Here is a 15,961-nt window from a genome sequence, read left to right on the forward strand (position 1 = left end):
TGTACTTTTGTACTTAACACGTATCAATGGTATTTGAAGTCTGGAGTTTTCCCAAAGCCTTCCAGTACCCCCAAACCATGAAAGGACTTGTTCTCTTTGATAAAGCTGGTTACAAAGCAAATTGCACAGCCCAGCAGCATGAGGACCAAGTTTTGAACTTTGTCTCTGAGGTTTGAACCCTGCTGGGTGGCACTGAGGTCCTAGAGCCCAATCACTTCTCTGGAGTCTTTGTCTGCTGATTGACCTTAAAATACAAATGAAGAAGCTGGAAGCAAAGAATGGCCTCTAAGACTCTGTCTTCTTGTATTAATATCTCCGGGTACAGCTGGAGATACCAGCAGTGAGGAGGAGGTGTAGTTCACACATTCCTCTTACCGACAGAGCTGGCTAGCACAGCTCCTACAACGGGGAGTGCATCCAAACTGAAAACAACCCTTCTCTTCCATGGAAAAATGCAGCTTCCTGCTGGCCAAAACAGTTTGTAAGCTTTTACCAAATCCACTATGTACTTCTGGCCAGAGAAAAAAAAAAAAAAGATCAAAACTGGGATTTCAAAAGCAGGATATTTTGATTTTCTTCAGTTGTGAATTACAACTTCTTACATTTTTTCCCTTTACTTTTTAGAAATAGATTTCGCTTTTCCTTTTTCTTCTCAAATATACACTCTTTTTTTTTTTTCTGAAGAAAAATATCCCCTTCCAAAATATCCCCCCGCCCAATTTTTTTTTTTTTTTAATTTCCTGGTTTGTTTTGATGAGAGAACATAAATTCGGTTTGGCTTCAAGCTCTGATTATTTCCCCAAACCTTTTGTTGTGCTTTATCTAAATGGAAAGGAGAAAATTTCCATTGTCAGGGTTCTTTCCAAAAAAACTTACCAACAATTTAGTCAACTTTCCAAAACATCTTATCAGCAACTAATTGTGCAGAACAAAGCTGGGAGGCAATACGTTGTTGAATAAGGCACTTGGTAAAGAAGAACTCTTCATGAAAACATATTTTCTTTCAAGTACCCATTAAGCTATGTGTTCTAGGTGCTAAACATTTGAAAACGTCACCTTTATACTTGGGAGCAGACACATTTGTCAGCATTGTCACTGATACCTGCAAGTGTGTTTTTTACAGGAACTGTAAACCATACTGTCCATCCCATCTATATTGTACCATACTATTCCCATCCCCGGCAGTGTTCAAGGCCAGGTTGGGCAGAACTTTGAGCAACCTGATCTAGTGGAAGGTGTCCCTGTCCATAGCAGGTGACTTGAAACTAGATGAGCTTTAAGGTCCCTTCTAACACAAACCATTATGTGATTCCATGATCCAGTATGAATGGCAGTTTTTTTTTATTGCTCATAAATTGTCAGTGGGAGAGGAGAGGCAGGCCTTCCAGTGCTACAGACTACCTTCAACTCTGGAAATTTGTGCAAGAAGCAGCAGCAATTATGTGAGAATAAGCTCCACATGTGCTTGCACTAGAGATTTAATCCATCCTGAGGCAGGCAGGAACATATCTATTCACTGCCAGCAAAGCCGTGTCCCTGCAGCTGACCTTAGACACATGCTTGTTCTTGGGTATCCCTGTCACAAGTTCATTGTTTGCTCAAGTTCATTGTTCAAGTCCTGCCTAATTTCCTTATTTCCTCTCCCTAAAATTAAGCACTTCTTTTTCCTACCCTGTGTTAACAGATTTATTTAAATCATACAGCTCTGTGTATTGCATTTGACATGAAAAGGCTGGATGTTGGTTAGGGCATCATTGTGCCACTTTAACAGAAGTTCAGAAAATACAGTAATGCTTTTCCATTGTCCTCAGCAAAACACAACCGGATTGCTAAGCAGCAGTGTTCAGTCTGGTACAACCAGCACCCAGATCCTGCCAGCAAATACCCAGCAAAATCCTGTGTTCTAGTTTTTAGAAAGAAGTTAAGGCAGCCTGTTAAAATTTAATAAGAAAATAAATGAATAACCAGTGAAGTCACCACAAGTTTGTAAGTCTGTGATTTCATCTCAGAAAAAGCTGGCGATGGTTGTGTGTGCCCACTTTATTTTACAAACAGAATTTGCAATTAAAAACTCCCTTAGTACTTGCACAGACATTTTTTGCAGGGGGCAAATTTTCAGCTGTATTTTGTTCAGCCTCTTTCTGCACATGCATTTTATGCTAGCGATACGGCAGCAGCTCCAAGAGGTCATAGGCAAACAGCCCAAAATTTTACTCTGCCCTTCAGCTTTGTTCTCCCATCCCAAAGCTGGCCTGATGATCAGGTCTAACAAATTGGCTGTGGCCAATCTCGATTTACAGTATAGGGGTAAAATGTCTGTCTGGGCAGAAGAGCTCCCAATGATTTGAAAGGGAGTTACAAGAGAGACAACTACATATCTGTATAATTGCAGGAGATGTCTGCCTCTCATTCAATACTCAATTACTTTTATCTTAATTGTCTTTTGATTCATGGTAAAAAGGAATTCACATAGGAATTCCTACAGTAAGGTGAACGCAAATTTGTATGAACCTTCTCCTTTGTGCTGGTTTATCTCTTTACTCAGCTCACCTCTTCTCAGAAAAACCTCATCTTTTTGCCCTTCATCTTCATGTTATATCATTCATGGTGATGAATATTCTCACTGGTACTCTCAGTGTTTTGGGCTGAAATTAAAGTACATTGGTGACTTAGAGCATACCTACAGAAAAAGGCTTGCTTTCCACATTGCTCTGCCCCTGCCCTGACACAGGCTTAGCTCCATGATGTTTCTGGTGTCATGCTCTCCTTGGGGGACAGAGCCTCTCTTCCCCGCTGGTGATCCAACTTGCACAGCTGCTATTTGGCATGGTGTGCTAGCACACACCTGCTCCACAACTGGGCTCTGACTGATGACCACAGAAGCCCTGCTTGCACTTTGCTCATCTGAGTTTGGAGTGAGTCACCCGTGGCGAGTAATTTCCAAATGGGGAAAAGGTGTTTCCACAAGGCTGTGGAAGGAAAAAGCTGTATGAAATGGTTATCAAACTCTAAGAACAAAAGAAAAATTGAACACATTAAAATCAGTTAGCTATTCATCAAACCAACCAAAATCAAGCAGAAAAGAAGCCTGGGAACCTTCAACAGGAGAAATTATTTTAGATGCCATGAATCTGATCAGTAAGTTACATCATCTCTGATCTGTAAATGACATCATCTGTGGTTCTTACTAACATTGACTGAGGATCAGCTCTTTCAGTTAGAGTTTATGGCTCCTGTAGCCATTTTTAATAATTTACCTTATTAGTTATTCCACCTGTAACCAGACAATGTGCGTTTATAACTTATCATGTTTAGGTATGTGTGGAAAACAGACCTGGAACTAACACTTGCACACCAGAGGTTGTCAGGGGTGAGGAACAGTTGTCGTAAGAAGGCCAATGCCAGATGGCCTGTACCTGTCAACACTATCAATACCTTAAAAGGCCATAACTTGTCTACTTAATTGTTCTGCTTTCTCTCCAAAAGGTTGGTGATGCTCCAGATGTGAAAGAAAGCAATAAGTGACTGTGAAGTTCTGAAAGCAGCTTCATTAAAGATTAAGGTCAGGTTGCCCAACAAATTAGAACTATCTGCAGGTAGTTTGCTTCTCTTCACAGTTATATTATATGAATCAGCAATCACAGCAACAGAAATACTTCTAAGACAACAAGAATGTTAGAAAGAATTTGGAGAACTGTTGCATCTCCGAGACTCTGTAGCAGTATGGAAAGTGGGCAGCATTTGCTGACTGGGTCTTGAGCTTTTGATACAACATATTACTGAAGATGCTTAAAGTAAAACCATCATTTCTCTAAAAGTGAACATGAGTTCCTAAGACAAAAGAATCTTAGACATGAAAATTCCACCAGAAAACACCCCAGGAAAATTATATATGGGACCACAGTACTATAAATGAGGAAAATGTCTATTTACCATAACCTCAGATGGTGAGAAAAGATGAGTGAACACAGATTACCAAGTAGCCGTAGGTCTGGATGTGAACACGAAACAGCACAGCCAAAAGCAAACTTTGTTTGATGAGTTCTGGTAGTTTATTTCTGATGCTGCTTCCTTGTCTGAAGTTTCAGGAATCAGAGTTGCAATTTATACTCATCCTCATTACTTGTGACTAATGATAAGAACAAAAAGATGTTTGGCATCCTCCCCTGGGTAGCGACCACTGTGAAAAATAAATTATTGACAGCAATGTGTGTCAGAATAGCTCTCAAATACTGCTGCTGCAGAAGAATTCTTAGCTGGAAGAAGACAGAGAATCACCTCTGATGATTGCCTTTGGCAAAGTTTCCTTACAAACTTGATATCGTGGTAATGGCTTTTTACAATGAAAACGGCCTTTTTGCACTATGCTAATAAACATGTCCCAAGAAGAGATCGTGCTTGGCTGTTACCTTCTGCTATAGATAAGCCACAGAGGGTACAAATATACATTCCTAAAAAGTATAAGCCTGACTCATCATTCTTTTATGGAACAGACTCTGGAACATAGCCCGGGCATATCAAAACTATCAGAGATTAACTAACTTCACCAGGAGTTCATGACTGCAAAGCCAAGAGCTCCCTCAGGAGAAGGGACATGGGCAGCAAGGCTTAGGAAGGTAAAAATGAATGGGAAAGGAGTGGAGGGACTTCATTAGGAAACCATGAAAATCCACCACACAGGATTCTGAACACAGTGGGATAACTGAAGCCATACATACCCCAGAAACACTAGGTTTCTTGGGTGTGGTTGGCATACTCCTGTGAAATATCGCAAAAGTCTCATCTCAAAAGATGCTTTCGAATCACTGAGTCTTCACTACAGTTAAGAAACTTAGATGAATTAGCTGCTCCAAACCACCCAGCATCACTGAGGGACGAGCTTTGAGTCTCTTCTCATTGATAGCACCTCCCATATGAAGATCGGCTGAGAAAGTTGGGGCTGTTCAGCCGGGAGAAGAGAAGGCTGCGTGGAGACCGCATAGCAGCCTTCCAGTATCTGAAGGGGACCTATAGGGATGCTGGGGATGGACTCTTCATTAGGGACTGTATCACAGTATCACAGTATCACAGTATGTTAGAGATTGGAAGGGACCTCAAAAGATCATCTAGTCCAATCCCCCTGCCGGAGCAGGAACACCTAGATAAGGTTACACAGGAACGTGTCCAGGCGGGTTTTGAATGTCTCCAAAGAAGGAGATTCCACAACCTCCCTGGGCAGCCTGTTCCAGTGTTCCGTCACCCTCACTGAGAAGACGTTTCTTCTCAGGTTTAAGTGGAACCTCTTGTGCTCCAATTTGTACCCATTACCCCTTGTCCTTTCATTGTTTGCCACTGAGAAGAGCCTGGCTCCATCCTCGTGACACTCCCCCTTTATATATTTATATACACTAATAAGGTCACCCCTTAATCTCCTCTTCTCCAAACTATAGAGACCCAGCTCCCTCAGTCTTTCCTCGTAAGGGAGATGCTCCACTCCCTTAATCATCTTAGTTGCCCTGCGCTGGACTCTCTCCACCAGGTCCTTGTCCTTCTTAAACTGAGGGGCCCAGAACTGGACACAATATTCCAGATGAGGTCTCACCAGGGCAGAGTAGAGGGGAAGGAGGACCTCTCTCGACCTACTAACCACCCCCCTTCTAATACAACCCAGGATGCCATTGGCCTTCTTGGCCACAAGGGCACAGTGTCGGCTCATGGTCACCCTGTCATCCACCAGGACCCCCAGGTCCCTCTCCCCTACACTGCTCTCTAACAGGTCGTTCCCCAGCCTATACTGGAACCTGGGGTTGTTCCTGCCCAGATGCAGGACTCTACACTTTCCCTTGTTATATTTCATCAAGTTATTCCCCGCCCAGCTCTCCAGCCTGTCCAGGTCCCTCTGGATGGCAGCACAGCCTTCTGGCGTGTCGGCCACCCCTCCCAGCTTAGTGTCATCAGCAAACTTGCTGATAGTACACTCAATTCCCTCATCTAAATCGTTGATGAATATATTAAATAATACTGGTCCCAGTACCGACCCTTGAGGCACTCCACTAGATACAGGCCTCCAACTAGACTCCGCCCCATAGACTACAACTCTCTGGCTTCTCTCCTTCAGCCAGTTCACAGTCCACCTCACTACCCGATCATCCAGACCACACTTCCTCAATTTAGCCGCAAGGATGCTGTGGGAGACCGTGTCAAACGCTTTGCTGAAGTCGAGGTAGACCACATCCACCGCTCTACCATCATCCATCCACCGTGTTATTTCCTCATAAAAGGCTACGAGATTGGTCAAGCACGACTTCCCCTTGGTGAAGCCATGTTGACTGCCCCTCATAACCCTCTTATCCTTGATATGCCTTAAGATGGCACCAAGGATAAGGTGTTCCATCACTTTCCCAGGAATGGAGGTGAGGCTAACCGGTCTATAGTTACCCGGGTCCTCCTTCTTGCCCTTTTTGAAGACAGGAGTGACATTTGCTTTCCTCCAGTCCTCAGGCACCTCTCCCATTTCCCAAGACTTGGTAAAGATGATGGAGAGTGGTCTAGCAATGACCTCAGCCAGTTCCCTCAGCACCCGCGGGTGCATCCCATCTGGACCCATGGATTTATGGATATCCAGATTGCTCAACTGGTCTTTAACCCATTCCTCATCGACTAAGGCAGACCACTCCGTTGACCTATCTTCATCCGAGGTCTCAGCGGTACGGGGCTCTTCAGGACTGCCTCCGGCAGAGTAGACAGAGACAAAGAAGTCATTCAGTAACTCTGCCATCTCTGTATCTTCTGTCACCAGGGCACCCGTCCCGTTCATCAGCGGGCCTACATTGCCTCTGGTGTTAGTTTTACCTGCCATGTATTTGAAAAAGCTCTTTCTGCTGTCCTTGACCCCTCTCGCCAGCTTTAATTCCAAGGAGGCCTTAGCCATCCTAGCAGCTTTCCTACATCCTCTAGCAGCAGCCTTATATTCTTCCCAAGTGGCCAGCCCTTCTTTCCATGACCTGTAAACTCTCCTCTTCCACTTGAGCATACCGAGCAATTCCCTATTTAGCCACGCAAGTAGTAGTAGTGGTAGGACAACGGGTAATGGGTTAAAACTTAAACACGGGAAGTTTAGATTGGATATAAGGAGGAAATTCTTTCCTGTTAGGGTGGTGAGGCACTGGAATAGGTTGTCCAGGGAGGCTGTGAATGCTACATCCCTGGCAGTGTTCAAGGCCAGGTTGGGTGAGGCCTTGGGTAATATGGTTTAGAACGAGGTCTCCCTGCCCATGGCTGGGGGGTTGGAACTTGATGAACTTAAGGTCCTTTCCAACCCTAACTATTCTATGATTCTATGATAGATATCACAAGAAAGCTTCCAAACCCCCTTATAAGCCCTTGAAAATATCTCCTTCACCAAGTCTAATGCCCAGGAGTTCATGCAAATTGGAAAGCTGCTGTAACAGCTTCTGTGAAGGAGACTTGCTCTGGATACTCATCATGGCCTTATCTCCTCCCTAATCAGATTTGGTTAAAAAAGCTGTGCCAATGATTCTACCAGTACGGTGAGAATAGAAAAATATCCCTGACAGCACTTCTCTTCATTTGGCTTATTATTAACAACATGGCCACGGTATTAGCCATGTTAAAGCAATAATACTGCTTTCCTCTCTTGGTGCTAAACATGATGACTGCAGTTTGCTATCAACCCATAAAAAAATCATTTAGGCTGTAAGAAAGATTTAAACTTCTCCAGCTCACCTTAGGTCATCTGTCCAGTAAAAAATATTCCATAAAAATTCTATAATATTTCTTCAAAAGAGCTCAAAGTGAAGTTGTTTCTCCTTTGATCTGAACCATGGTCATCATAGAAATGCTCATCTCAGCCACAAATCTGTATCCACACCTGGCCCCAACTTCAGCTGGATTTAATCAATAGGATCCATGCAGAAGGGGTAGCAGAGCTCTGCCAAGTGGACACATGCTCAGTGAGAGTGAGATAGTGATGACTGTCAGCACTTTCCCTCTTCAAAGGGCTCCAGAGCAGTGAATTCTTAATCTGCCTTGGGATATGCCTGGGGAGGATTTCCTCATCCCACCGCCCAGTACTCAAAATTGTCATTTGGTCTCCTTAGTGTTTTGCAGCTGAGGAGGTGAGAAAAGTTCAGCTTGAGAAGCTCTTGCTTCTCCATCCTTCTTGACCTCTCCATGCTGGGTTTTGCATCTTTTTAATGCATTTTTTTTCCTATTAATTTATAAAAGAAAAAAAAAGCAGATAACTGCATTTAGCTGATATTAGTCTTTTTTTCTGAGAACATTATTTGTATAAATTATAAATAATACAATAAATATAACACATATATATACATTATGCAACATAATGTAACAATATAAAGAATCTACATGTAATATAGTATATTATATATAGTATATACTATATATTATAGTATATTAGATATAATCTCTCATTTATGAAGAACAGGTAATATCTAAAATAAAAAGCAATAGTATGCATGTTCTTTCCAGGTGTGGAGGTATGCTGTGAACAAACGCTGTTATGTAAATGTGAGTTATGTGCATCAGCAGCAAAGTATTTCAAAGAACATCTTCAAAAGTGACCAGGCAGATTTTGCTGCCTCATTTTTAAGAAGCCTTGAAAATGTTGGATTCTTACCAGGAGAGAAGTTGTTTCAAATCACTCTCAGGTTGGCCCTCTGAAAGTTAAGACACTCTCTAAATGTGTAGTCACCTTCTAAACTTCAGGCCAAGGTACAGTTCTGTTTAGATCAAATAGTTGTGGGAGAATCTTCCTGTGTCTCCGTAACAAAAGGATTATCAGTGTGTTAACTAGTCTCTCATATCATAGTGTGGCAGAGTATGTAAGTCAGTGATGTGGAGTGATTCATGCCCCCAAAAGGCAGGACAACATGGGAAGCATGGGGGAAGTAGCTGATTGTATTCAAGAAAATATGTTGAGAAATACTTAATCCTAGAGGAATCACACTGGTATATAGTGAGTCACACCTGTGTTGGGAATGTAGTGGAGAAGAGATATGGGGAGGACGTGCCAGAATGGGAGCTGGATTGGCTGCTGTACCTGGAGCAGGGTTCTTTGTGTGGGGTCACAACGTGTGTTTATGCTGCTCCTGGAAAGGCTCCATAGATGGACTGTGTGCAAAGCCCAGAAAGCGGAAAAGCTGCAATTAAACCCAAGTGAAAACGAGCAGTCAGTCTATTTGTTAAGAGAGGTGGTTGGGCATTCCCCTCCCCTTTTCTACCAGGGTCACGAGAGCACAGGGCTCTTGTACGAGAACCAAGCCATAACTGTATGCTGGGACTGTGAATTTTCCATGCCAGAGCTGTACCCACAGCATGAGGCCCCCACTGTACTTTAACATTGTGCTTTTTCTCCAGGTGACAGTCCCTGGGATGTGTAACTTCATCTGCACAATTTCATTGTTTCAGGACAGTGGCAGGTCTAAAAACACAGGAGTAGAAAAAGGAGCCAGAAGAGCCTATCAGAATCTGTTCCCCTTCTTCAACGCAGTCGCAACTGTGTAGTATTGTACATGCCTGAGCCTGTTCCCGTGCATTTCCCCTTCACTGGTACCTTATTGCTTCCTTGGGTTTTTCTTTCCACATGTTACTTTTGTTCAAATTGGAAGCTTCCCGTGGATGCCAGACACTTAATTTGTACAATGAGGCCTTCCCCAAAAACAGGCTTGTGGTTCACCAATAAAACTTCGATCAGGAAAGTCTTTCTTCTTCAAAAGTAACCACAGTAGACTTTGGTTTGGAAATGAGGAGACCTTTTCAAGTTGTAACTCATGGCCCATTTACCATTCTGCTCAGTACAGGCTTAGGCAGCAATGACCAGATCTCACTTTGTGCTCCAGAGAATCGCTTTAGAAATTATGGAGGTGAAATGAACGGGACTGATCATATAAGAATATAATCACACTGTAGGATTGTCATATTGTCTGCCCATCTGACTTTTCTTTCAGTCACAGAGATGTTTCATGAACTAATTTAAACTCAATTATGGTTATTATTTTGCAACACTTCATCAAAGGTTCTGCCATGGACACTGTAGACAAGCTATATTTTTCTTTCCTCACTATTTTCAGTAGTCTGTGACATTTGATGAGAGGATATGTAGTAACTTGTACTTATCTCTAATTGATCCAGAAGGATATATGGATATATAAGCATCTTTCTTCTCTTTTGGGCCTTCAGTTCGAGTAGGATATTAGAATAAAAAGTGTGAATAGAATTAAAATTTTTGTTACATAAATTAACGGAATGCTGCAATGGAATGGACATTGTACATTGCAGTAATTACCTATTTTTGAATAAGAAATAGCAAATGATCATGTGGAAGGAGAAGAAATGACTTAATCTAGGTAGCCACTGGATGGCAGAATTGCTCTATTAACTATTGCAAAACTGGGTTGCTCTTTTCTTCATATGCAAGTGAATAAACGAATCAACTCAGATGCAAAGTACTTATTTACAGTGTAATAAATCAAACTAGAAAACCAAAGTCATGCACCAAGTAGGAAGTACAATTTGTCATTGTGCAATTTATGATGTCCCACAAACATTACTTTAATAGATCAATCAATCAAAACTATTTAAGCAGTTGTCAAAACCCTGAACTTTACTTTCCTTCCTGTTTACACATTTCCACTATCTTCAGATTCGTTAAAAAAAGAAATGTAACATGGCTTAAAATGAAGAAGTATAAAGATCTTACAAAGTGAAATTAGGCTTCCTGATCAAATTCTGATTGTAATAAAAATAAATTGTAATTAATAGGTCTAAACATTGAAATTATGAAAGTGTGCCTAATTTCCCAGTTGAATTTTTTGGAAGGTCATTGCCTATTTTGTTTCAAGGAATCTGTTTCATGGTGTTGAGTGTACTGTTATTACTTGATTTTTTTTCTTGCTGACATTCATTGGATCTTACCTTTTTTCCTCCCTTGAGGAAAAGTGGTGTGAAAATTTCTGTAAGTCATAGCATGGAAGGTCATGACATGATTGTTGCACATCTCCAGGGAGGTACATTACTAGTTACCCGTGTAGTACTTCAAGAAACAAGCGGTCATATAAGGCTGATAACCTTGGCAGTAAAATAATAATACGCAGCAACAGCATCTTATTGATATGCTTTACTTGCAGCCTGTTGCTTATATGGAACCTCTCCTCCCCAACTCCATTTTCAGCTGTGATTTTGGCTTTTTTTTTCGTGGGGAGATATAAACCCGGTGACAACTGCAAAGTGGGTGGGCACCATTATTTGCCCAAAACAACCACAGAAAAATACATCTTAAGAACTACTGATTTAACTTTTAGTGTGGTTTTATTAAAAAAAAACCAACAAAACAAAACAAAAAGCCAAAACCCAACAAAACACAAACCCAACCCAGAACAATTTTTAAAAAGCAGAAGAGAGAGAGATGTTCATAGTCACATGTTTTTTCAGCTGGCCACTTGCCTGTAATAACTTCTGAAAGATGACAGCAGCCTACATTTCTTAAATGTAGAAATATCTCCCAGTTTGTGGCTAAATAAAACAGTACCTGGGCACTCAAAACATGGAAACAGCAGTGTCTCCTTACCCTTTGTGAAAGCTGGTTGTTGCTGGCCTGTTGGCACACCAACCTGCTGAGTGGTACGCACATTGCTTCAACCTTTGGTCTGCCAACCAAATAAACGAATGCATCGGAAAGAGTGCTGGGATTATTGGAGAAAGATGTGGAGGCTTCTTTCTGGTGTATAGAGAACAACCAGACATCATCAGAGCCATGACTCATGTTTTCTTACTTGTTTTAAAGGTTGAAAGGCACAATCAGATGCCTATTTTCAGACGCACATCAAAGAAAAAGAGAAATTAAATGAATAATGATACCCGTGAAGGCTGTAGAAGCATAAAGCCACAATGGAAAGGTTGAAAGTAGCTCCAAGGGTTTGCATGTGGAAATCGTGGCAAGTTGCCAATTCAAAATCCCAGGGATGGCACTCTTGCAGCAAATCAAATTCTTTAATAGGCATAATTCAAAACCAGAAGAATAAACAGTATTTGTATGAATAGCTGACTGGTTCATGTGTGGAGGAGGGATCCCCTTGACAGGGAAATGGAGTAGTACCCCTGAGACCTAAAACCGCTGGGTAGAAATGAAGAAAAGGCTGTACTTAGTAATACCAAAGACTCCTACACAAACCTGAGGCATGAGCGTAAAGGAAAAGCTTGCTTTTCTGTAATGAGAAGTCCTGGCACACCACCAGTGTCTAGCACACAAGTTGGCTGTCCTATAGAAGGCATATGACTTAGGGATCCTAATTCTTTTCCCTCAGAGCATTTAAAATGCAGAAAAAGAGGAGTATGATACAGTAATAAATAGGGCAGAGGCTGACTTGTGTGGGTGCTGAGGCTGCTGAGCAGAGGAGCTGTGACAATGGGGCACTACTTGCAGTGCCCAAATCCTCAGCCTGGGCTGGGATTCCCTGTGTGGCTTCTCCTGAGATAGCCCTTACTGGCCCTGGCTCCCTGGCACTGCTCTGCTACTTTCATTCCCATCCTGGTTTATAAACCAGCTGCTACAGAAAGTGTGGGGGGGAAAGAGATAGGGCATAGAGGTCCAACCCCGGGGGTGTCTTTGATGTTAAAGTTTTATGGATAAAAGCCTTCCATTCTGTACATTCAGTGCTTATTTCTCATAAAGCATTTAAAGCAATTGTAATAGAGCCTATAATATAAATATACTGTGGGCCCCTAATTTATTCTCAGAGCTTTACTGATGCCGCAACCCACAAACAGGAATGCCTGAATTAAAACTTACATTTGGTTACAACCATGGTTTACAGTGCATAGCTTTGAGGCCTGTTTCATTCTGTCATAAGGCCAGTTTTATAAATGGCATTTAGAGTAAAATAGAATGATGCTTGGATGAATCTGGCTTTTTAGTGTTTTAATAGTTATGTTTTTTTTACCCATAGGAGTCATTACCTGTTAAAAAGTAACAGTTGAATGTAACTTTCATGGCCATGAGTCCACTAGAAGAATCATAGAATAGAATCATAGAATTGTAGAATCATAGAAGAAATGTACGCCTAAGAAAAGGAGTGGCTATGGACTAAGAATTGGAACATGTTATAGAAGTGCTGGGAAATATATTTGGGGTAGTTAGTATTTTTTGTGGTGTGCTAATCTGTCATGTGGAAACTTAAATGTGTGATAGCTTTGTTGGGTATAACTGTGCTGCACAGTTTACACGTGAACAACCCATATGTCCTGGCTGGAGGCGCAAAGGGCTTTTCTGACACCAGTGACAAAATAGTGTGAAGGAAGCCAGTATGAGCTGGCTTAAGGTGGCTACCTTTCTGGGTTGCAACACTGAGTTACCTGTAAACATGAAGAAAGCAGTATTACTGACATAAGAGGTCTACTATTAAAGTCCTGCCAGGCTTTGCCCTTCTCTTTTACTACCCTGATTAAAAGCGAACAACGCAATCATCAGAACTGGCACCTATTGCAGGATTAAGTCGTAAAACACAAACAACAAAAAAGTTAAAAGTTGTGGGTTTTTTTTTCTTTGTTTTGTTTAGTTTTGGTTTTCTGTAGCCTTTTTTTTTTTTTTCTTTTTTAAGAAATCAAGGTGTGGGCCATTGGTCACCTCTCTAAGCCTCTCCCTCACAGAATTAGACAGGAGTCTTTGCAGAGAAAAGGTTTTGTCAGATGTAGCTGTTGCACTCATGCTTGAAAATGTGAGACAACAGAAGACAGTAAGTTGATGGCATGTTTCTGTAAATACATGACCATAAAGTAACTGAAAGAAAGTATGGTTTCTTTTAACATTAAACATTACAAAGTTAATTGCAACTCCATTTTTTTTGTTAGTTCCAGTTCCTACAGGTATTATATCTTGAATTTTAAGGGAGATTAAATGAATATGCATTGATTCAGCATTTATTTTGAAGAGTGTTTTATTGGAGCTGTAGAAACGCATCCTCTACAAATGAAGCTAAAAATGACTTTTATTGGAAAGTATTCAGTTTGTGTCTTAATCTAGGACTTCTTCCTTTCTCCTTATTTGTTAAACAAGTTAAGAGAGAAATATCAAATCATCAGGGAAGGCACAGATACAAAAAATTAAGTTAATACTATTTTTTTAGCCTCATTCTTGACATTTTTATTACAAAAAGGGAAATTAACACCAGATTGAGGAGTCTTCACTTTTCTTTCTTTGAAATATTAACATTACTGCACTTTAAAACATTATTGACACTTTTAACTGTCAATAAGTTCATTTTTGATAGGAAAAGAAAACCATTAGCAAGAATATACATATATCTAGTGTTCTTTCCTTCTTTTTCCTGTAGTATTAGACTGCCTTCCTAAAATGATCGTGAGTGGAAGTACATTTTGCTTTGTTTATAGAATCTCTCTGCTATATTTCTCTTTAATATTTAAAATAGCTTGGAGCCTGCAATTTGGTTCTGAGATGCAGTAAAATGTGTGACAGTGGGCTCAGCTTTCTCATAATCAGACTTTTCTCTGCTAAACTCTATTTTTTAAATAAATTATCAGTCAGCAGTTAAGGCCTTAAGTCTCTCCTTCAGTTATAGCCATCCCTGTAGTTGTTTTCACCTCAAAAATTTATGAGAAGAGTTTTCCCCTTAACATCCCAATTTAATAGAAAAATGTTACTGCTGAATCCCAATAGTTCAGGCAATCTTATAGATGTCAAGAGGGGCAAAACCAAACAAACAAAAAAGGAAAAAACATTTCTGTATGACCCTGAGCAGTATGAGTAGCCATTTTATGGTTTCCATTGTATCAGTTCAAGGTTTTTACATGGAAAACTCAGCTGTTTTATCCCTGTTTGTACAGTGCTTGTTAGTAATGACTTGTGCCATACAACCCTGTGCTACAGTCTCCTAATATTTTAATACGTTTGTGTCTGCTTGGTACCTCAGTGAGAAACCTCCAAGGAAAGCGAGGGTTTGGGAGGTCCCTGTCCCTGGCCTAGCAGAGAGGACAGTGCTGAGGAGACACGAACCAAGCACTTACCACCAGCACCAAGGTGACTTGCTCTTGCTCAGACTGTTAAAGCCACTGTGTCACTGATATTTCATCTTGTGGCATTATAATCTCTCCAGTTAAATTCCTACAGCAAACCATCAAGGAAAGCCCTTCCTTATAGCACGCCTTCCTCATGCACAGCAGTGCTGGCTGCTTTAGGCAGCTGTGGTGTTTCAAGATGAGCAGGGCTGAGCTCAGCCCATGGAGTCATGTCTCAGGACAAGCCTGACACAAGCTTTGCTGTCATTACCTCACTGAAGACAGAATGTGGCTTAACAGCAAGTTACTAAGAGTAAATTTAAACTTAAAGTTTGTAAATGGACTTCAGGATCTTCTTGGCTGAAAATGCTGGGATTGTAAACAAGATACTGCTATAGAGTAAGAGCAGTCAATGCTGTGTTACCTTCTGTGCTGCAAAGCCGAGGCACTTCCTTCTTGGGCATGAGGGAAGCAGTGAGATGTTACAAGATGAGATAAAGAGTCTCTCCCCACTCCCCAGCACTTTCCAGTGCACCTTGTGAGGAGCCACCTGAGTAAAGGGCGTGCACATGTATAATCTCATACCCTGCTCTTCCTGCTTTCTGCTCCTGCCTCTAAAAGCAAATTAGACCTGATTTCACACCCACTGCAAACACCATAGCAGATGAACAAGGCCAGGACTTGCTCAGAATGGCTGTAAGGTTCAATTTTCAAGTTTCTATAGTCATATGTGAATAATTCAGCATAATCATGTATGCATATCTAGAAAGAGGGCATACATGCCATCTGTGTTTATTTTATAATATTTTATCTTGCCAGCTCTATGGATGCAATCTGTACCTGGTCTTGGACACTGCAGTTGGAACAGATCTTGTGTGTATGTGAGGCTTTCCTTGGGAAAGTCACAGGAGCTATCCTGCCCATGGAGTCA

The sequence above is a fragment of the Neopsephotus bourkii genome, unplaced genomic scaffold, assembly GCF_033783945.1.
Source record: "Neopsephotus bourkii isolate Nb327-2 ecotype Australia unplaced genomic scaffold, CSIRO-AGI_Nbou_v1 NB_855, whole genome shotgun sequence".
NCBI lineage: Eukaryota > Metazoa > Chordata > Aves > Psittaciformes > Psittacidae > Neopsephotus > Neopsephotus bourkii.